The sequence below is a fragment of the Cetorhinus maximus genome, chromosome 6, assembly GCF_964194155.1.
Source record: "Cetorhinus maximus chromosome 6, sCetMax3.hap1.1, whole genome shotgun sequence".
Classification (NCBI taxonomy): Eukaryota; Metazoa; Chordata; class Chondrichthyes; order Lamniformes; family Cetorhinidae; genus Cetorhinus; species Cetorhinus maximus.
Genome location: NC_135884.1, coordinates 43,553,757 through 43,576,568, shown reverse-complemented (window position 1 = coordinate 43,576,568; position 22,812 = coordinate 43,553,757). Strand labels below are relative to the sequence as shown.

General features: G+C 46.9%; 1 long non-coding RNA gene across 1 annotated transcript in view; it reads right to left on the bottom strand.

Annotated features, from left to right (window-relative positions):
• Positions 1-21,404: 21,404 nt before the first annotated feature.
• LOC144681319 (uncharacterized) overlaps positions 21,405-22,812 on the bottom strand; it is a 30,974-nt gene continuing 29,566 nt past the window's right edge. The window contains exon 3 of the long non-coding RNA XR_013576759.1: positions 21,405-21,468. This is a non-coding gene — a long non-coding RNA (uncharacterized LOC144681319). The remainder of the gene's footprint in view (positions 21,469-22,812) is intronic.

Here is a 22,812-nt window from a genome sequence, read left to right as displayed (position 1 = left end):
AGGTTACAGACGCTCTGTTCAGGTGTGCATTGACCTTCATTCTCTACATTGGGACCAGGCAAGCCAGACACAGCGAGCCAGAGGCTTCGCGGCCATTGCTGGCTTCCCCCGCATCCAGGTTGCTATAGACTGTACACATGTGGACATCAAGGCACCAGCAGGTGAGCCCTGTGCCTTCGTCAATAGGAAGGGCTTCCACTCCATGAACGTGCAGATAGTGTGTGATCACAGGATGCAGATTTTTCAAGCCTATGCAAGGTACCCAGGCAGCTCCCACGATGCCTTTATCCTCAGACACTCCCAGGTGCCGGGGCTCTTCAGTGCTCCAGTCCGGCTGGATGGATGGCTGCTGGGTGACAAGGGCTATCCCCTCAGAAGGTGGCTCATGACGCCTCTCCGCCATCCAAGAACAGAAGCTGAGCAGCGGTATAATAGGAGCCACACCTCCACAAGGGCTGTGGTGGAGAGAGCCGTTGGTCTTCTCAAGATGCGTTTCTGATGCCTGGACCGTTCGGGGGCGCACTCCAATATCACCCAGATAATGTGTCGGTGATAGTGGTTGCATGCTGTGCTCTCCACAATTTTGCGCTGGAAATGGGGGACGCTGTGGACCATGAAGATGTGGACGGATTGGCTGCGGCTGCACACGATGAGTCCAGCAGTGAGTCCGAGGTTGAGCACACACAGGGAAATGCTGAGGGGGTAGACGCTGACCCAGGCATTCTCCAGAGAGGCAAGGACACCCGGGAGACTTTAATCCAACGAACCTTCAGCTAACACACCACATATGGACCTCCAGGACAAGCCTGAGCTGTATGCTCCATATTCGTGATCTAAGTGCAAAATCTGCCTGGATGGGAACAGTAACTAAGGTCCTTGTTAATAAAGCTGAATGTCCCACAAAGCGCACATTACATTATTGGAAACTATCCACCTACAGAACAAAAGAGGCACCCTCAGCCATGGTAACATTTATTATTGCAACCAAAGAAACTTAATGAAACAAAATGACAAAGGTGTTAAAAATCACACCAACTCATAAAAACTTCATCTCGGGCCAACACAAAAGCACTAACGATACACCCGTGGTGTGCCTAAGGTGCCTTATGTTCACATTTCCGGGTGCTATGTCTTGGTGCTGCCCCATCGCTGGGAGTGGCATCTGAGCCAGCCTGCTGACTCTGCTGTCCTGTGTGCCTCGATGACCTTGGCGGCCGTCCTCTGGCCCGTGGAGCCTGTGCTGGCCCCGCCTGGGAGGAAGCTGCCAGTTCCACAGCTGGCACCTCCCCAGTCATCGCAGCCTAACCGGATGCAACGGTCACTGGCAGAGGGGCAGAGGAGCTGCCGCCCTCATCCGGAGTGCCCTGAGGAGCCCGCAGAGACGACAGGCAGCTGCTGCACCAACATGAGGTCACTTCAGACCTCCCTGCTCACCATAGATGGATGGGCACTGAGCTGGGAAACTTGGTGCCCAGAACATCTCCCATACTGGCACTGACCAGCTGAAGTCAATGCTGATGTGAGGGCTTGCTGGTCAGAGCGCATCCCCAGGAAGCCCTGATGGGTCTCCTGGAGGAGCCTTTCCACAAGAGTTGCCACCCTCTCCATGGAGGACACATGGTGCTCAGACATGTGGCTCATTGCTTCAGCAATAGTCCGCGTAGACTCCTCCACCATGGAGACCAAGCCAAGCATAGCCTCATGTATCTCCCAGATACTCCCACACACCCGGCCGCATTTCCTGCACTTGCTGCCTCACAGATGACTCCAGAGGTACCGACTGAGCATGTGCCTGGTCCCCTGCAGTCCTCCGACTGCTGGTGCCATGGGCACTCTCTGTCTTTGCCAGCTCCTCCAGCGACTGTGAAGTGCCCTCACCGCTGTGCCCCGGGACACTAGCCAATGTTCTAATTCCCACTGACGTGCTAGTAGCTGCGCTGATGCCTGCCTGGCAGAGATGGTGTGGCGCTGGTGAGACTTCAGGGACCTCAGGTGTGAGAGGCGGCATCTGCTGCTCCTCCTCCCGCCCTCCTCCGTTGATGCTGAAAGGAAGAGCAAGGACATTGGATCAGTTAACATGGAGACAATGTCAATGTGTATCTCTGTCCCCCGGATCATTATGCGCTCATCCTTCCATAACCAATGGTCAAGCCATGTTGCAAACTTCAATCACTGAACATTCAGCAGTGCCATGGCTGCTGGGAGAACAATGGTGACCTCACTGCTGGGCAAACATACCTGCCTGTGGCACCCCAGCCTCACTGACACCGGTGGACCTGGGCTGATGGCACCTCTCCAAATCTAGGGACTCCTGCTCGAAGTAGCTGAGAATCACTAACTGTGCCGGCCCGCCGCCAGTGCTCACCCGCTCGGCTGCATTATGTGCATTCTTCTCCTGAAAAGGAGAGAAGAGCATTGATTAGTGCTACTTGTACCTGGATTCTCTTCGCGCACAGCCCACCCCAACCAGAGCGGGACATTGCAGGGCTCCAGTGTCTTCTCACCCCGCTGCTGCCAAACACTCACACAAAGATGTCAGGCCTGATCCCCCTCCACCCGCCCACTTGGTCAAATGCTGCCTGCATCACATTGGGCACCACACGGTCTAACATTCCACAGCAAGGAGGCGCAAGCACGTGGAGTGCAGAGGACAGCAGATCGATCGGTGTCACGCCACCTTGAAGCTCCCCTCCCAGCATGTCATCATCCTGACTTTGACATATCCTGGAGCTCCAGCACTGCGCCTAGGTGCAGCTCCTCTAGGTTGCCCCCAAAACAGTAATGCGGGTCACAGTGTACCTGCCTGGCCTGCTCACCAGCAGCGCTCTGGGGAGTTCTTCTACTGATCATGATTCACAGCCTTGGAAAGGCTGCAGCAATTTTTTAAAACAGACCACGGGGTCACCATTGGACCCGGCGATCATTGTAGACCCCCTGCCGCCCGCCGACTCCCGCTGTCCTCAGGAGCCATGATTTACACTGGGTGGGCCTTAATTGGCCCACGCGCGTAAAATGGCGGCATGGGTCCAACTGCGGTCGGTGATCAGGTCCGCGCCCGCTCCCGAACCACCACCACCACCCCCCACAGCATCACCCCCCCCACCCCCCAACCCCGCCACCCCCCCCCCCCCCCCCCCCCCCGTAGCTGAAACACTATTGTGAAAGCTTTCTTTTTAATTAGTTGGAAAAATGCAAAAATGCAGCCATTACCACAGGAAGGGTCTTTTGTATTTTAATGACTTCTCACACATATGTCCAGAAAGATCATTTGCGTCTTAATGACTTCATCAAGACTTATCCAGACATGAAGCTTATCTCAGGGTTCTTGCAGTTTCATTTGTATTGACAGGAAAGGAAAGGGCACCTTACCTCTCAACTCAACAGGAAAGTATCTATTTCAGGTTAATACTTTACAAGTTCATATCTATATAGCTCAAAAGCTCATTTTGCATAAGTGTGACAAGCTTCAAATTAGATTAAACCAAGTCTATGCTTAACCCTAGTACATTATGTCTCACAGTCACAAATGAGAAGCTTCTTTCTGTTCTATCCTTCACTGACGGCTAACTGTAACAGTTGGGCCTTAATAATTCTATAAGTGTTACCGACATTCATCAAAAGCAAAATATACAGATTGGAGATAACTCCACTCCAAGCATATAAAGGAAAGCACCCAAAAAGTAAAATGGAACCAATTCTCCGGCATCAAGGACTTCCAAATAGACCCAATGAAATAGAATGTCACACAAAGAATGATAGTCTAATCCAACCTGTGAATCGAAATAGGGCAGAGGAAAGTTAAAGTGTATCAAGAACACAATGGAACTGATTGTGTACATCTGAAGCAACTCCTTGAGAGCCAAATGACAGAGATACTGTCATTGTAAGTTACACTGGGCACATTAGTTAATATGGTCTTATGACTCTTAAGAAGTTATTGCTCTTATTCAAAGATTAATATCTACATCTTCATATCATCACTTCCAAGTGGCATCAAGCATTGCGTACTCTACGGCAAAATATAAATTAATGTTTCTGCTTCACTTAGTTCTTTATGCATTGTTGTATTTCTGTGTATTTACATATGTTGAGATGGATATGTTGCTTAAGGGTAGATCAAACCATCTCACAGGTTGCCTGATTATTGGTTGGATATCAAAACTTTCATCAATGGGATATGTTGCTGGTTCTGAATGCCAGCAGCTGTCTATATTTTTTTCTGCGTGCAGCACTTCACTGACCTCCATTCTTGGCTGGTACACCGTGTTAACTTCGTCTGCAGCTTTTAGTCAAATTTGGCTTTTGTCTCCCTGGGACAGTTTTAAGTACCCAAATCTTTAACAATGACTCAATAGGAACTGTCTTCCATGAAAAAGTGGTTGGCAAACCTTCTTTCTTTACAATGTAAATCTCCGTAAACACATAATTACAGCAATTGTGTGTATGATGTCAGTGTTACAAAAGTGAAGCATGGCTCTTCTCCATCCCCAAACAAAACAAGGTTTGGCAAAACATTTTACAACAGAATGCTCCTTTAAAATTTCAAAACATTTGTAATTGTTAGTGACCGGAGGCCAATTTCTTCAGCTGCATAAGTTCTCGGAATAATTATTGCCCTTCACTGTTTTGGCTTAAATTCTGTGGCGTGATGTCTACTAAGCCAAATAGAGGTCTTTAAAATTATGAAAGGTTTTGGGAGGATACATTGGCAAAGATTGTTTACATTGATGGAACACAATGTGACATGCAAAGGCCATATGACAATTCTCTCAACTTCACAAACATGTAGAGCTTTTCCATTAATTCTTGTTTCACCTTGTCAAGTGCATGAATAGCCACTACCCAGAAAGTTGCCATGACGTTCACATCATACACCAATTGATCATATCAGCCCTGATAGCTGAAAGCCATGTATCAGGATAGAGCATGGCTATTCCTTTCAGCCATGGTTTATGACTCCAGTAAGGCTTCCAACAGTAGAGTACAATAAGTATTACCCTGCAATGTAATGGATCAAAAGACTTTGAGTGCCTGCAATACAGTCTAGAAAGAATCCAGAATCATTGTGGCTACATAAGATTGTTGTGAAAAGACATGCTGTGATTCCAGAATTTGACAGAGGTGATGAAGATGTTACAGAAATTCTTCCCTCCCAACAGTATGTTGAGAGTATGCAGAAGGGAGAGCACATAGAACTAGAGAGCCAACAGCCAGGGCAAGAAAGTAACAAGTTATAGCCCAGTGCTCTCAATGAATAAACATTGAGAAACTAAAAAAAAATCTTTCCACCAGTCGGCATTACCCCCTCACAAAGCCCTTTGCCATCCATGACTTCCTATTCCATTTATAATGCAGAAGTTTCCCTTCCTTCTACCTCCATCCAGCTCCACCTCTGGTCTGTGTTGAGCTAATCATTTCAATTTAGGAACTGGAAGAGAGGAAGAGGAGATACTAATAAATCTTAATATAAATGAGTTAGGGAAGAATAAAATGGTTAGGATGCCTTCTTCTGATTAACAAAAATGTCCTAAGTGGAAACTGAGTAAAGACAGCATCAGGATTGGCTCTGATGATTTCCATACTAAATTAGTGTCATCTTCTAGTACTTTATATTTTTAAAAACCACAAAGGGCTACAAAATGAAGGCCATCCAAAGATCACCTGACTTCTCTTGTGGGATTTAAACACACCCCTGTAACAAGAGGGGAGTAAAGGAACTTTCCAGACTGATGTTGACTTGATACCTTTTCCTGAAACTAATTGAAAGGGGTAACTTCAATTTGAATGGATCATTCAGGTACAAAGGCACAGGTTGTCACAAACTCTTAATGTGTGAAAGTCACCACACGGGATGAATAATCAACCTAGCCACCCATCTTATTTGGAAAAGGGCTTTGCACTTGTAACAGGTCACATGGTGAGATAGCCATGTTTGTTGCCTGTTTTTAAAACAGCAGGAAACTGTTCTGCAGAAATATTCCACTGAAAGCCATCGACCAGCTGCAAGACATCCAATCTGCCAAGGTACTAACCAGCAATACCTTGAAGGTGGGAGATTCCTAACAAAGACAACTTTCCCCAACTTGTTCCAAGTTCAAGTTCACCTGAAAATTCAACCACAAGGAACCTCGCATCTTACAGAAAATCTTCTGCTTTACAAGACCTTCGCTTCAACCAAAGCATCAACTCATCTAAGAAACTATAGGCCTGCTATTAAAGAGACTGAAACAATCATACATTGTAATTGTATTGTTTTTCCCTCATCTTTATCTAATCTTTGTGTGTGTGATAGTGTACATGAGTTGAGTAAGTGAGACGTCACATTTTTAAACCTCCGGGGCAAGCGTATGATAATAAATAACTTAACTTATTTTTAAATTCACAAAAAAGCTTGCTGCTGGAATAATTTAAATCGGGGCAATCCTTGTGAGGGTAAGAAAAACCCACCCCTCATTTACAAAACACACTTGATCATAGGTAGTAAAAAAATACATAGGGTGGAACTCTATGGCTCCTCCCGCCAAGGGCATTGTCCAGTCCTGCCAAAGTCAATGGGCCTTTGAACAGCTCGCTGCATTTTACAGCCTCGCCCCCGCCACACGGGGCGTAAAATTCTGCCTATAAATTCTGTTTGTGACATTAGCCACATATGTACTTACATCTAAAGTATGGAAAGTCAAGCATTGAACAGCTGCATATGAAGCATAAGCTCAGAAAAAGAAGAAAGGTTATAGGGAAAAAATGTATGAAAATATGTATAAATGCAAAATGTTCTCTTTTGTTTGAATTACACTCAAATCATATTTGCCGGTCAGAATTAAATTATTATTTACTGAATGACTGTTTATTTTTTAAGTGCATCAGGAATTTTATAGAAAAATTGGGCCCCATTATCTGATAGCCTAAGGCTTTTGATTTGCTTAAAACCCAAAAGTAATGTTATGCACTAATGCAACTGGCTTGTATGTTATTCCAATGTTTGAGCATATCATTCATGCATCTCTCCTCAAAACGATATTTAAATGTTGTGACATTGAGGCTGCGTTTACACTAAAGATAATAGGTATTAACAAGTAAGGTGCATAAATCAAGCATCAGGGGTAACAGGAGCCTTGCTCTTGTGAATATGGCTGCATTTTCTTTTCTTAAATTCAGTCTTTTCATATCAGAAAATGTGCATGAAATGGACCTAGATTGAAGCAAAAGCAAGTCTGCTGTGGAAATCATGCTACCCTCATTTTTGCCTGGTCACTGTGTGACTATTTTCCTGCTGTGGGATCAAGCTGATGGCAGGAAAGATTGTTTATATTTTAGTCAGAGGTGCAAATGCTAGTCTACAGCTATGGGGAAAATCACTTGACCCAAGGGAATAGAGTGTACACATGGAAACAGATTGGGGTCTCCATGCCATTTTTTTTTATTGTAAGCAACTATAGACAACCCTAAGTAGTCTGGTGTAATTTATATTGTGTGATAATTCTGACTAAGCATTCATTAGTACCTTCTCCAGTGAGAATTACATTACTCCGCATTGCCATGACTGGAACCAGGTTACTCCAGGTGTTGCATCCCTGCATGAAAGTGTTGGCATGATGTAGCATCAAGAATCAGCACTTATGTCATATCATTCAAATTCATCATTCTTAAAGCAAAACTAGCAGGTAACAAGCCGAAGACAAGGATTCAACAAAAACCAGTAATAAGAGAGCCTCAAACATCTCAGTGTATCATATTCTAACTGAAATTAGTCACAACTGAATGGAGGGAGAGGGAATGGAATGGTGAGAGTGGGAAGCAAGAGACTTGATAATACAGTAGTTAGGACCATGTCAAAAGAAGAGGCACAGACAGTGAGTGGTAACACCCGAACCCACCAGATCCCTCTCCAATGCAAGAGAAGGTTTATGAGGACCACAAGGTCAGGAGGGGTAAGTATTATTCACTCTTGTCATTGATTCATCTTCCTACCTGGTCACTGCTTCAAAACCAATCTGATCACTTGAACCTCAGTGTCCTATATGACAGGCTAAGGGCAGAATCACCCCAGATTTGCACTAAGTGAGGTGGCAGGCAGGAAAAACGATATTTTACCTGCCGACCGCAATGGCAGCTTCTCACGCCGTATCATTCCAAACCCGCTGCATTAATTATGCATTCCCAGGAAACACGCCGTTTCCATGTCGGGCAGGGTCTCATTTACCTGCCACGCCATCATCTCACCATTTCATCACGCCGGGCGCCATATTTAAAATGCAACCACATGCACACAAATCTCAGTCCTTCCAGCCCGTGGCTGCTGCAAAGAAGACATAGCCCCAAAAGGCAAAAAGACTGCAGCCCCCAGGTTCAATGACGCTTCTCTCAAGCACCTTTTGGACACAGTGGAGTCCGGCTGGAAAGTCCTCAACCGCCGCTCTGGCCTCAGAGTGGGCAGCATCCTCACAAATCCAGCTTGGGAGGTGGCCGAGCATCAACACCCTTCAAAAGAGGACAGCCACCCAGTGCCGCGAGGATGAATGTTCTCCTCTGTTCCACCAGGGTATTCTCTCTTCTCATCACTCTCAACTCACACACTCACAAACCCTTCACACATCCACAGGGCCCTCACGCACTGCCCGTTCAAGGGACATCACCATTCATTCTTTCACACACACCTTCATTATCCTCATCCCATCCATGAGACTACTCACCACCCACACATGCCAGCATACTTATCATCTAGCCTGGAGGGCATCCTGCTTACAATCTCTCCATCTCTATCCATGCAGGACAAGCTGACACACAACAGGAGGGAGGGGTCGCAGACTGGTGGAGGAATGCCTGAAATCAATGTCCTCATGGACTTTGAAAACAGAGCCATCCAGCTGGCTGGCGAGGATCTGGACCAGCCCTGTGCTGACAGTGAGGTCGGTGGTGCTCTACCAAGTGAGGATCCAACAATGCAACATCCATCAGACCACCATGCTGTGAGTGATGTGTCCTGTTTCACAGGCCACTACCATGTACTAATTATCCCTCCTTGCTTTCGCAGGCACATCTGGGAAACAGCTGAGGGAGTCCAGAAACCAGAGCCTCTAATCAAGCCCCGAAGAAACCTCTGACGAGGTATCTGGAGACACCCTCCTTGAAGTCCCATCATTGCGCTCACCCACACCCTCCACCAGCGCAGAGACACACACCTTGGTGGGACCTACTTTACAGCAGTCTCAGGATAACAATCTCATGAGCACATCACACTGTCTGATCCGCAACAGGCGGCACCAGGGACTTCCCAGGTCCTCGGCATTCGGAGGACTGCTGGAGGCCAGAAATTTGCTGAGTCCGAGTCAGATGATGAGCCTCTGGACTCGGTCATGTCACAGTTGCTGGAACTACAAAGGCAAGCTCGGGAACATCAGGAAGGAATGTCCACTGCACTCCTCAGATTGCAACGCACGATGGAGGAGTCCGTCTGCCTTCAGGCTGAGGTGATAGCGCCGGCATGCCAACGCACTGAGGTTAGCACTGGTAGGATGGTGGCCACCATGGAGATACTGGTCCAGGACATCGCTCCTGCATGGTTGTGCGGGTTCAACTCAATCTCTGATGCCATAGTTGGTTTACAACAGTATGTATGCGAGAGGGGTGCGGGGCAGGTCAGTCTCATTTCAGCTACCCCTTCTCCTCAAGGAGTCAGCCTGGGGCCCTTGGGCACCCACAGGGAGGAGGATCAGCAGATGTACCCCCTGGGGCCATCCATCTAGGTGACCCCGGGAGTGTCCAGCCCATCTGAATCCCCTCTTCCTGTGACTTCAGCAGCTCCAGCTCCACAGGCCGAGGAGGGTGCCACTGCCACACAGCAGGACCCCGAAAGCAGGCTGAGGCCCTCCAGGTCTCGGACCTGCAGCGGACCCCTGTCACTATCATCACAGAAAGTAGCAGTCAGCAGGCTGCCTCCACCTCTGCTGTGGATGTCCAGGGAGCACCAAGACCAGCAGGGTTAGGAAAGTTAAGAAGATGCAATTGCACAGCTTGGGCACGGGTGTTAATCACTTGTCCATGCTGTTCACTATTGCCAATAAATTCCCAAGAATGTCACTCTGCCTATCACTCCTTGTTCAGATGAGCAGTGTTCCTGTCACTCAGATGTGAAACCTTTCTGCACAAGATAAAGGCAGGTGTCTCAGTCCAGGGCCTCTTCCCTGTGCTTTGTGCAGCCTTCAGACCAAAGTGATGGTCTGGTCTCACACACACTGGACACATTACTGATGCCTGCACCTCGGCGGTGCTGGTCATTGCTGCCAGAATGTGGTGGGCAGGTGTCACAGAGTTCCATCATTCTCTCTGTGTGCTCTTAGCACCTTTAAGGTGGGACTGGCCCCCACCTCTTCAGCATCTGTGACCAGTGACGCCGTGCTCCTGAAGGGGTGAGTGCTGAATGTGGACAAAGGATCAGATGCTTTTAAAGTTTCATGGCTGCGTCTCCATGATATGACCCTGATCACAGAGCGCAAGTGAGCTGCCCTCAGCCAGACAGGAGTCAGACATTCTCAGAGGCTATATGAAGATCTATGGAGTGTCGTCATCATCCTCCTGGAATTGAGTGACTCTTAGGGCTTCCACTGTGTCTCCATGGCAAAAGCCTTATCACAGAGGGTATGTGTGCTGCCATCAGCCAGACTGGAGTCAAACGTTCACAAATGCGATGTGAGGATCTATGGTGTCTCCTCACTGCATGTCATCATCATCCTCCACAAATCTAGCAGCTATGATGGCCTCCTGAGCGCGCCTGCCTCGTCTGGTCAGTGCGAGGGCTCATCCCAGTCATTGCTGCCTTGAGGACCTCCTCACCCTCATCCCCATCGATGTCCTCCTCATCGGAGGAGACCTCCAGCTCCTCCATCTCCTCCTCAGCCAGCTCATCTCCCCATTGCAGCGCCAGGTTGTAAAGGGTGCAGCAGATGATGACGATGCGTGACACCCTCTGGGGACTGTATTGCAGGGCTCCACCAGACCGGTCCAGGCATCAGAACCTCATTTTCAACATCCTGATAGTTTGCTCCATCAAGTTGTGAGTTGCAGCATGAGCCTTGTCATACCATCGCTCTGCTGCAGTCTGAGGCCACCACACAGGTGTCATCAGCCATGTCCTCTGTGGGTAGCCCTTGATGGCCACAGTCACTTTCACGGCCACTGGTGGTGGATGTGCTCCATGTACCTGTGGTGCCAAATCCTGCAGTAACTGGTAGATGTGACTGACCAGTTCCCTAGACATGCGCAGTCTTTGGCGACACTGGTTATCAGTCATCTGCAGGAATGAAAGGTGGCGTCTATAGACCCTGGGTCTATCTAGGCAGCAACCGGAGATGGCTCGCTGTGGCTTTTCGGTGGCGTGTGTGGGAGCCCCAGCCGCCCCTTCTTCCAGAGGATGCTGCTCCTCCCTCTGCACAACCAGGTGCCTCAGTCGCTCTCCTCCAGTCATCTTCACTCTTTATACGCCATGAGGCACACAGCCAGTTCACCAGGCACCATGATCCTGAGGTACTCCCCTTGCAGGATGAAAGAGAGAGATGCTTACGTTAACTTGGATGTTCCAAGAACCTCTCTTGTTTAAGTCTGAAAGCCCCTTAACGCACCCTAGAGAGTGCTAGCCACCACTTGGATGGCTAGAGATTAGTGCGCTGCATGGCTGCCTGAAACCCCACCTCATCTTCGCCCCACTCCACCTGGCTGATTGGCAGCAGCTTTGCCCACTGGACTGCATGCTTTGCTCTCAGCTCAGGCACAGGCATTCTCCTAACCCACACTGCAAGGCTGCACTGTTAGCTTGAACCATGGGGGAGACTGGCCCAAATCAGGATGATGACATAGCAAGGGGCTGTGAGCAACTCCAGCAGTGACTGCTCCACGGCCAGCTTTAGCAAGGAGATTGTACAATGTGCCCAGTCATCCAACTGTTCTGCAGTCCACTAAAATGCTCATTAGTTTGCAGTCTGTGCCCGAGGGGTGAAAAGCTCTGGAGCACTTGGTGGCACTTTGATGCCTCTGCATTGCTTGAGTGGGCAGAGAAGCTAGAGACCCGACTCCAATCATATCAATGTGACTGCGCCTGAACTGTCTCAGCTGCAGAGGAATGGTCACATTGTACAAGATTTCCCTAATGTGTGACCGCTTCCCTCACCCATCAATCCCCTCCACCCCACACATGCTTGTGCAGTACTTTCAACCGCAGCGCAGCCCTTGCCACCCTCCCCACCACCCACCAAGTCACCTCATCTGCAGGACAGCTCTTGATCCCTCCACAATGCACCTCAACCGCAGGGCAGCCCTTCGCACCCCCCTGCCCCCTCCATGCCTCAAACTTGAAGCCAACAGGTGACCCTCTGCAGTGTTACTGTGTACTCACCTCCGAGTTCCCCTCAAAGTGCAGCCCTCCAAGTGCACGCCTTTTATATGCTGTTGTGAAACACATTGACGTGCTTTCCCGCCGATGTGGGTGGATGATCCAGCAGGGAGAGAACAATATCGGCAGGCTGGGCTTATGGTGATATGCAGATATATTGCAACAAGGTTCCTGACGTCCAATGGCGGGAAACGCAGCCCAACATTGTCGGGCATAGCGGACAATCACAAGCTGGTTTCACAACCTCGTGAAACTCATTTTTGGCCTTCTCTCCAAATTATACCCATAGAGTCATAGAGTTATGCAGCAAAATGGGATTAGAATTGATAGGTGCTTAATAGCCGGCACGGACACGATGGGCTATTGTCCACTCACGCCACCGAACACGCCTGGCGCCAGCGGGCACGGACAATTCCGCCCTAAGTTTTTGCTCCCATATCCTCAGGGTGCTTGGCTTTCTCTCATTCAAACAGGTACCTGACATGTAATCGATGTGCATGTGACCAGCATTTTGTCAGCCCAAGACTGGATGTTATCCATGGCCTAGAAAATTGTAGATCTGGATTCAAATTGCAAGGGTGATTAGTTTGGACATAGATTCAAACTAATGAGAGGTATCAGATTCTTATTCATGTACAGAGTGACCAATTCTTCCAATGGAATTCCCAATAAGAGTGTTGGAGGAGAAAATCTTGGAAATATTTAAGATGTGGTTGCATGTTCTTCTGGTTGGATGACCTAAAATGGGCCAAATTATATTCCTCATTGATAATTATTTTGTGACTATATAATACAGGAGATTAATCAACAACATTTTGATTGCATGTTAATTTTATATAGAAGGCTATGTTGTCCATACCGTGTAAGTGTGAGTTCAAAATGAACTCAGTGCCCCTCTCAGATGGAGGTTACATCTATACAAACAATAGAGGAAACCAGTGAGAGTATTTGCATCTCACAGGCCTGATATATATTGTGGTTTTGTTGAGGACAGAGCATCTAGAGTACAATGCAAGATGACTCCATTAAAAAAAACATTAATTATAATTAAACTTTGATTATACAGCCAGAAACTTCTGGCTTCAAAAAGCCTCTGTCCTGTCAGAACCAAAAAAGTCTGCTTAATATTTCTATTCCTATTCTGGAATTTACTGATACAGCTTTCTAAATGTGCACCTGTGAAGGCTCACAGTGGCTGGGGGTGGGGAGGGGGGTGGGTCCTCCATCAAACTAAAAAGAAGTCTCACAAATAGCATAAAAAGAAAACTTCAAGCACTGCTGGAACCTAATTCATCAAGGAGCAACAGGGTCAGAGGTTTTGCTGCAGATTGTTTTGTTATCTAACCCCAACAGGTGAGTTGTAAGGAAATCACACACCACATTTGACAGGAGCAAAGAGTGGACAGTATGCCAGTAATCAACGGAACAAACACGTCCCATCACTCAATTCCAACCTCTTCAAAAGGAGTCAGCAGACAGCGTCTCATCTCAATAGCTTCCAGATATACGGAGATTTGCCTAATTCAGCAATCCACTCCCCATCACAGAAGAACTGTCAGTATGCTCTTGGATTGGTACAATGTCAATATTTTGTCAGTGGTGTCTAGTTCTTGACAAGTAATTTAAAACAAATAAACTCACAGCTGTGCTGAGAAATCTAGCCAAAGTCTTAAAAAGAGCTTGAATGCTCTAATTATTATCGTCAAGGTAATTCTTTTGTGGAATCATAGTATCATAAAATGGCTACAGGACAGAAGGAGGCCATTCAGCCAATCATTTTTGTGCTGCCCCTCTAAAGGAGCAATTCATCTAGTGCCACTGCCCTGCCTTTTCCCTGTAACCCTGTAAATGTGCGGTAGCGGGCGAGATAAATAACGTTTTACCCATCGGCTGCAATGGCGGCTTTTCACGCCGTATCGTCCCAATCCTGCCGCATTAATTATACATCCCCAGGAAACAATGTTTCAATGCATGCAGGCTCTCATTCAGCCACCACACCATCACCTCGCCGCTTCCTCACGCCGGGCACCATATTTAAAGTGCAGCCACACGGACACCTCTCAGTGCTTCCAGCCAACGACCACCGCAAAGATGACATGACCCCGAAAGGCAAAAGGACTGCAGCCCCCCAGTTTAATGACGCATCCCTTGAGTGCCTTTTGGATGCAGTGGAGGCCCACCATGATGTCTTCCACCCCCGCTCTGGCCACAGGATTGGCAGCAGCATCACTGATCCACCATGGGAGGTGGTGGCTGCGGTGGTCAGTGCCCATGCCCTGCAAAAGAGGAAAGCCACCCAGTGCCACAACAGGATGAATGGTCTCATCCATTCTGCCAGGGTAAGTCACTCTTCTCATTACTGTCAACTCACTCACTCACAAGCCCATCACACATCCCCCCAACAGGGATCTCACACCTCAAGGGACAACACTACTAACTCTCACACACACCCTCAAATCTTCCTCAGGCTCATATCCTCTGGAGCTCATGTGCTCATCCCATCCATGGCTCTGCTCACCACACAAATGTTCCACACAGTGCCACGTGATCTGCTCAGACTCTCAGCAGGGAGAGGTCCCAGGCCAGGGATGGAGTGGCCCACATTAGGCCCCTCACTTACTTTGAGGAGTGCCATTGCGCTGACTGATGAGGAGGTAGCGTGTGCCTGTGGTGATGGTGAGGTCGGTGGCAACATCCTCATGAGGATGCTGCACCACATCATCCCTCTCTCAATGCAACTGAGAGTTCTCTCTCTCCTGCTTTTGACTCTGCTGCCATGCACTAATTATCTCTACTTTGGTTCACAGGGAGCTCTGCCAAGCGACCAGTACCCTCAGCCAGCCAGTCCCTCAGCTCCATCCAGGTCCTCACCTCCAGCCAAGAGGACACCTCCTCCATTGAAGAGGAAATAAGCAGCCTGGAACAGCGCTTACCTACACCCTGCACCAGCGCAGACACACACACCTCATTGGGACCTAGATCTAGAGCAGGCTTGGGTTCACAATCTGGTGGTCACTGCACGGACACGTGTCCACAGCAGGTTCAGCTCCCCGGTATTCAGAGGATTGCTGAGGAAGAGGCATCTGTCAGTTTCCAGTCAGTACCAACCACCCTCCCCATCCCTTCTACGATTACGTCGGACCCTCACCCTCCCACCCTACCACCTCAGTCCGCCCTCGTCATTCTCACCATTCCCTTGTACCACGCCCACCCTCAGCTTGCTCCCCAGGTAGCAGTCATGGGTACATCAGAGCCCTCTCTTGCACATTCACTTGGACATTCCCCTCACACTCCGGACTCCTTCCCCCTTGGAACTCCTTCCTCTCTCTGGACTCTTTCCCCCCTTGGAATTCCTTACACCTCTGGAACTCCTTCCCCCCAGACTCCCCCACCCCCAGACTACCTCCCCACTCCACCTAGTCATTCAGACGCCCTTACTTCCCCTTCCACTCTAACTCCTTCCCCTCTCCACACTCCTTCGTCCCCCACCCCCTCCCAAATTCCATCCCTGACACCCACCTCCCCAGTTGCTGTTTTCATCCCCATTGCCCCCTCCTCCCCCAGTAGTCCCTCCCCCTCCCAACCTCACCCTATCCTGACACCTTCATTCTCCCCTCCCAACCTCCCCACTCTGTCATCTTTGTTCCCCCCCTCCCAACCTGCCCCCTCCAACACCTTTGTTCCCCGTCCGACACCTTTGCTTCCCCACCTTCCAACCTCACCCCATCCTGACACCTTTCCTCTACCAGTTGATCCTAGACCTTCCTCTCCCACCCCCCCGGTACATCTTCCTCCCCCAAACACAGCTGAAACCTTCCTCGCCACCCCCTCGACGATCATCCGTTGTGAGCAGACCCTCAACAGTGACTTTCCACCTCCTGTGAGCTGCTTCGCAGCAGAGCCACGTCCATAAGAATCCACCCAGCATGCCATGGACGTTCCTCCCAGATCTCATTGCTGTCGGGCTCCAGCATCTTCTGCTCCTCGGATGTCCGCGATGTGAGCGAGGCCCTGGGGATAAGTCCTGACTCCTGCACGTCACACTTGTCAAGACATGTTCGGCACTGGCATGTTTTCCTGTCAACGTGGGTAGACGATCCAGTGGGCGGCGGGGATGATTCCGGTGAGCTGGCCTTATAATGATATGCAGATGTATTACAATGTGGTTCCCAACATCCGACGGCAGCGAACGCAGCCCACCATTGGCAGGCAGGGCCGACGATTGCAAACTAGTTTCAGAATATCGTGAAACCGATTTTCAACCTTCTTGCCATTTTGTCCACTCATGCCACCGAACACGCCCAATGTCAGGGGCACAGAAAATTCTGCCCATTGTTTTAAAATGCTTCTCAAGCACCGGGATTAAACTGACTGGCCCACCTCATTCCCAAGAACTAGGTCCTGCTATTTACCCTTTCTCATTGGAACAGAAACACGCAGCTGTGGAAAACTCACCTGAACACATGCTGGGAACTCTTGCCCCCCTCTGCCCTTTACACTACTACTATTCCAGGTAATATTTGGATAATTAAAATGCCTCATTATAACTACTCTATAATTCTTGCACTTCTCTGTAATTTCCTTGCAAATTTGTTCCTCTACATTCCCACTAGCTTGTGGCCTATCGACTGCATTGAGAAATGTAATTGCACCTTTTTTGTTCCTTAACTCTAGCCAAATAGATTCTGTCCTTGACTTCTCTGGGGCTTCCTCTCTCTCCAGCACTGCAATGCTCTCCTTGATCCATTATGCCTCAACTACTCCTTTCTTTCCTTTCCTATCTTTCCTGAACACCTTACATCCAGGAATATTTAATACCCAGTCCTGCCTTCCTTTGAGCCAGGTCTCTGTTGTTGTCACAACATCATAATTGAATATTGCTGAAGATACAAGTTGCTGAAGCTTCTCATCTTGCACTCATCAGGACAAACATAAGAATGCCAATTTTCAAATGATCGCAACAATTTATACCACAGGAGAAAAGGTGGACGATTGGTTGACAAGTCAACTCTGATTGGCTGAGGCTGTGCCATGGAGAAAGCAGCAAGAAGCTGTGGACTCACCAAGCTCTTGGGTAATTCAAAATGGCGCAAGGCTTGAAAATGTTCCTTTTGTTTGCAGAGAACAGGTCCCTGCATATGAACATATGTCACTCCTAGCAAGCATAAATGAGCCACGTTATGAGCTTAACTGATTATCTTAAATTGGTTGTTGGTGTTCTACTAACACATTCAGGATTGTTCAGCAAGTGGCACCACATCATGGAATCACACCTAACAGTAGACGCTTTGTAACATCATATTTCCACATGGCTATCTGCATCTGCAATTCACCAATCTTATTCACCAAACTCTGCGCATTCACATACAAGTGCTACCCACCTAATATCTTACAATTTTCTATTTGAGTACTATCGCAAATCACCTCACAAGGAGATTAGTCCAGGCTCTGTTTAGGTGCAAGCTGTCCAGTCTGAGCAGGTCTCATCAACCCTAGAACTGTCCCAAGGATCTAAACCCCTCCCTCCTGCACCATCTCTCCAGTCATGCATTTATCTGATCTGTCCTCCTATTTTTATACTCATCTGTGCATGGTACTGGGAGTAATCTGGAGATACGACTTTTTAGGCCCTCCTTGCTAATTTTCTACCTAGCTCCTTAAATTCTGACTGCAGGGCCACATCGTCCTTTCTACCTATGTCATTGGTACCTACATGGACCATGACTCCTGGCTGTTCACCCTGTTCCCTCAAGGTGCTCTGCATCCTTGACCCTGGCACCAGGAAGGCACACACCATCCTGGATTCACGTCTCTGGCTGCAGAAATGCCTGTCTGTTCTCTTATTCAATCTCCTATCACTGTTTCTGCTCCAGTCTTTTTTGTGCACACCTGTACAGCTGAACCAGCCAAGATGCCATAGACATGGCTCTGGCTGCACTCCCCAGATGAGCCATCACTTTCATTAGTATTCAGAACTGAATACTGGTTGGAGAGTGAGAAACACTCAGGGGACTCCAGCACTACCTGTATTTCTTCAAGACTGCCTGACAGTCACCCATTACCTCGTTCCATGCATAGGCTTAAGCCGTGCGGTGACCACATCTATAAATGTGCTATCCACAAAGCTTCCAACCTCCTGGATGTGCTGTACTGACACCAGCTGCTGCTCAAACTCCAAAACCTGGAGCTCAAGCTGCTACAGCTGATGACATGTCCTGCAAATATGGTTATCCAGGACACAGGAATTGTCCTGGAACAGGATCCCTGTGCACTCCAGGGGTCACAACTGCCCTGCCATTCCTCTATCTATCAGATAACAAAACTTACTACTCAAAAAAAAGACTCATCAGCTACTGATATCCCTTCTTCTTTTGTCACTTAAATATAGGGAGGTTAATTGAAATGCTTTACTTAACCCTTATTATCACCAGGCAATCAAATCACAGCCTTCCTGTGATATCATAGGTTGTTTTTCTTTGGAAGCATAGATTCTTGGGAGCAGAAAGGAGAGCCTTTTACACAGTAGCTTATCAATTAATCTGCCATACCACAAACTGGGAAACCCAGCTCCCAATCTTGACCTGTGATGCATTCATAATAAAGTTTCCACTTGACTAGACCCCAGTCCTGCTCACAGTGTTGAAGGCGTGAGAAGCACATAGGAAATGAAAGCAAGAGATAACTGGTGTCAGTATTTCAATGCCCCCAGATTGGCACTTGTGGAGAGTGTGGTTACATTTCCATTTTGGCCATTATAATCTTCAATACATTCCAGATACAGACTGAGAGGGGCACAAAAGAGTGAAATGGAAATAAAATAAATTAATATAAAAAACAGGTAATAAATAATTTAACTAATGCCTGTGAGCCAAATAAATAGAATGAATATGTGGGAATGGTTTCAGCAACTATAACCCAAGTATTCTGCCAGACTGATTTTCTTTAAACATGCCCATAAAGAAAAGTACTGAAGATAACATTAAGGCTAAAAAACAGAAAATGGACATTAAATACTCTAATCAAATAAACTGAAATGGGAAAATAACAACTTGTTTTTCCGACAAATCATGACCATTCTTCTCAGCACATGATGCCTCCAACATCCTTACATCTCATTTATACACAGTAAACATGTTTCAGTAAAATACTGACCCAATGGTGGTACAGAGCCAAAATCAGCATTTTCCACAAATTTCATAGGCTCAATAAAATAATTGGGTTTCCATGCCAAACTACAACAAATAATTGATAGGTCTAGGATCACAATTTTATGTTAGATGGCAACAGAACATGCATAGAAAGATTAGGAGAAGCTTTCACAAAATAGTTCTCCCACTGAGGCATCATCAGAAGCAAATTTTAACACCAGTAAAAGAGAACCCATCATGATTTCAATTTTTAAACAGCCTTAAGAGAGAAACAATTCCCAGACAGGTTTGGAAAACAGAAACTCAGGGTAGATGAATCTAAACTGTTGATGAAAGGAGAAAAATTGTTAAACAAATGAGTAATAAATGTGAAACTCTGCTTCCCATCAAAAAAAGCTGGCAACCAGCTTCACCAACCAGTTACAATACAGCATTGAGAGTGTCTGTAAAACAGCTAAAATAAATAAGTTTCTTCAGAGTAGAAATGAACTGGAAATTAATTGTTCTGCCATTTTACATACAACCCAATAGGTTTCCTTTTATTTCTCAGTGCAGTGTTTTTAGTGTATAGTTTGTAGTTTGCTACGTTCTGCTAAGCGCTGCTCAATAATAAAGATTTAGGAGATGATCTGGAAGAGCTGAACATTAGGAATTAGGGTTCAGTGGGAACAGAATGAAGCAGGGTATGGGCCGACGCATCTTGACTCCTATCCTGTTTCAAACATGTAAGATCATTACCTATGTAATATCATGCAACATTCCTTTATCATTTTACAAACCTTCTCAGGCAAACTGGTCTCATTTATAACAGAGCAGCCTACTTGTGCATTGTCCCCTGAACATGGTTGGGAAGACCCTGTAGCATTGAAGTTTGGGAAAGCAGTCGCCATCCAAATCACTGCTCATGCAATTCCCACAACTTATTGTCCCTGTAGTTCCTTGCTGGTAAAAAAATCTCACTGCTGAGTCTGAACATTCACATGAACTACTTCTCCATAATGCTGATAATATTGTGGCAATCCTGCAACTGAGATTATACCTGATCCAACTCACAAGCTGCCAAAGTCACCTGTCCTCCTAAATCTCTACCTATACATCCTAAACCATAGTATAGTAGCCATGGACATTATGTTCATGATCTCAGTCAAAAACAACTACAGTCCTCATTGCTCTCCTGGTAGCTGGAAGCCCTCATATTCATGGGGCCAGAATGTTCTGAACAACGCTGAGCATAGTCCAGTACCCTATGGTCTTTTCTCACAACATTCCACCACCCTTTGCTCAAGTTTACTTTTCTTGCTAAATTTTGCAGAGGAATGCCAGGTGTAGATAGTTTAATGAATTTGAAACACTGATTTGATGTTTCAGTGTGTATTATTATAAATCTTGATGACAGTCACCTGAAGTATGCTTGTATGACAGAAAGTCAAGGGGTTTCATGTATTCCTGAAAACTTTATTTAGCTTATCAACAAATATTAAACCTGCAGGCCCTGAAAACCAATGTTGTTTTCAGTAGTTCATCAGCATTAAATTGGGACAATTCATTTTCCTTACCTACTAAATTCTTCAACCTACTGCATGAAGACCTGGGAACACATTTGCCTAATGCTATGAAGGTGTTAACTGCATTCGAACTTTGTGGCACCGAGTCATTTCAGACAGCCATTGAAAATCTCATATCTCAGTCAGGGCTGTGTTGAGGTATCCATTCACTGGTGACTGGCACACATATCAGGAGGACTGAGGACTTCATCCAGTATGGCATCACAGCAAGGCACCACTGAGATGTGGCCATTCAGTTTTACAAAATTGCTGGGTTTTCCAAGGTCTAGGATAGAATAGTTGGTGCTTACTTTATTTTATGAGTTTATGAGTCAATGCCCTCCTCAACTGAATAGGCTTCCACTCCTTGAGTGTACAGATTATGTGTGACCACCTGCAAGCATATTAGATATCAACAAGGGATTTTCTGGAAGACATCACAATATATTTAACTCTCCCTAAGCTCTTTGAGGATGAAAAGTGTGTCAATAGATAGCTTCACGTGGTCACCTGATTAAGGCCAGCACAAAATAATTGCATCCTTGCCTATTTGGCTTTAATCTCCCTGAATGACAAACTCCAACAGAAGTGAAAATTCTCTTTTAATAGGCTTTCAAAGTGAACAGAAGCCAGCCTACTCTTTCTCTTGTGTGACCAGCTATGCCTTTTTTCTGTTCTAGTGCTTCTCATAGCTGCAACCCAATTAGTTGTATTGCAAGGGATGATTAATTGACTCAGTCGACTGAGGTGGCCCTCTTCTAATTGGAAGCTTGGCCCTAGGAAGGAACACATGCCGGCTGCATCTCTGGAGCCTGTATCTGGGCAGCATGGAATTGTGTCCTACTGGTACGAGGCTCTGACATTACACAGGATTTTCACTAGAGGCTCCTTTAATGGTGATATATGCAAGTAGACAAACAAAATTCTGGCAGATTCAGCTCCGCGGAGATGAGCACAAATCCCGATACATTGGTGCAAATTGAGCCGAACTCACCACGTGGTATTTCACATCCTCGTTATCTTCGCTGTGATAATAAAGAACAGCAAAGAAGTTCCATGAGTTAATAATGGAGTTATTTCCATTTACCCTCCTGCCAATATTCTTACTGATGTATACTTTATTTATATATTAGAAAGGATCCTATCTCTAACCTGGAAGATTATTGTCAGTTAAAAAGTGGAAGGGCTGTAAATTCACCTGCTCCTGTTCTTGGATTCGGCTGTCATGATTCGTGACTTGTCCTTGTGCAGTCTTGTTGAGCTAATACACAAACTTCCTCATTTCCATGATTGTAGCCAATCTGCACCAATGCTGAACATTCAATGGGGTACCTAGCAAAATGTGAGGCTTGCATGTGTTCCAGCTAGCCTCCAGCTCCTAAAGGCAGTTAACCCATCTTAAAGGAGAGCTGTGCTGAGTAAAAGGAAGCTGATACTGCCAGTACTGCAACTGTCTGCATTTGGAAACAAAAGAGCTGGAGAACCAGGGCAGAGAGAGGGCTCTGCAGTTCATGGATGCAGTGCTGACAGCCTTAGTCATGGAGGTCAACAGGAGGAAAGAGACCATGTTTCCACGCAGGACCAGGAGGCTCTGAAGGAATGCCCTCTGAAAGGAATGTGAACAGGTGGCCTGGGATGTCAATTCCTGGAGTCTGGCCCTGAGGACATGGCAGCCATGCCAGAACAAGTTCAATGACCTCAACTGGATGGGAAAGGTCATTGAATGCATCTTCGCATG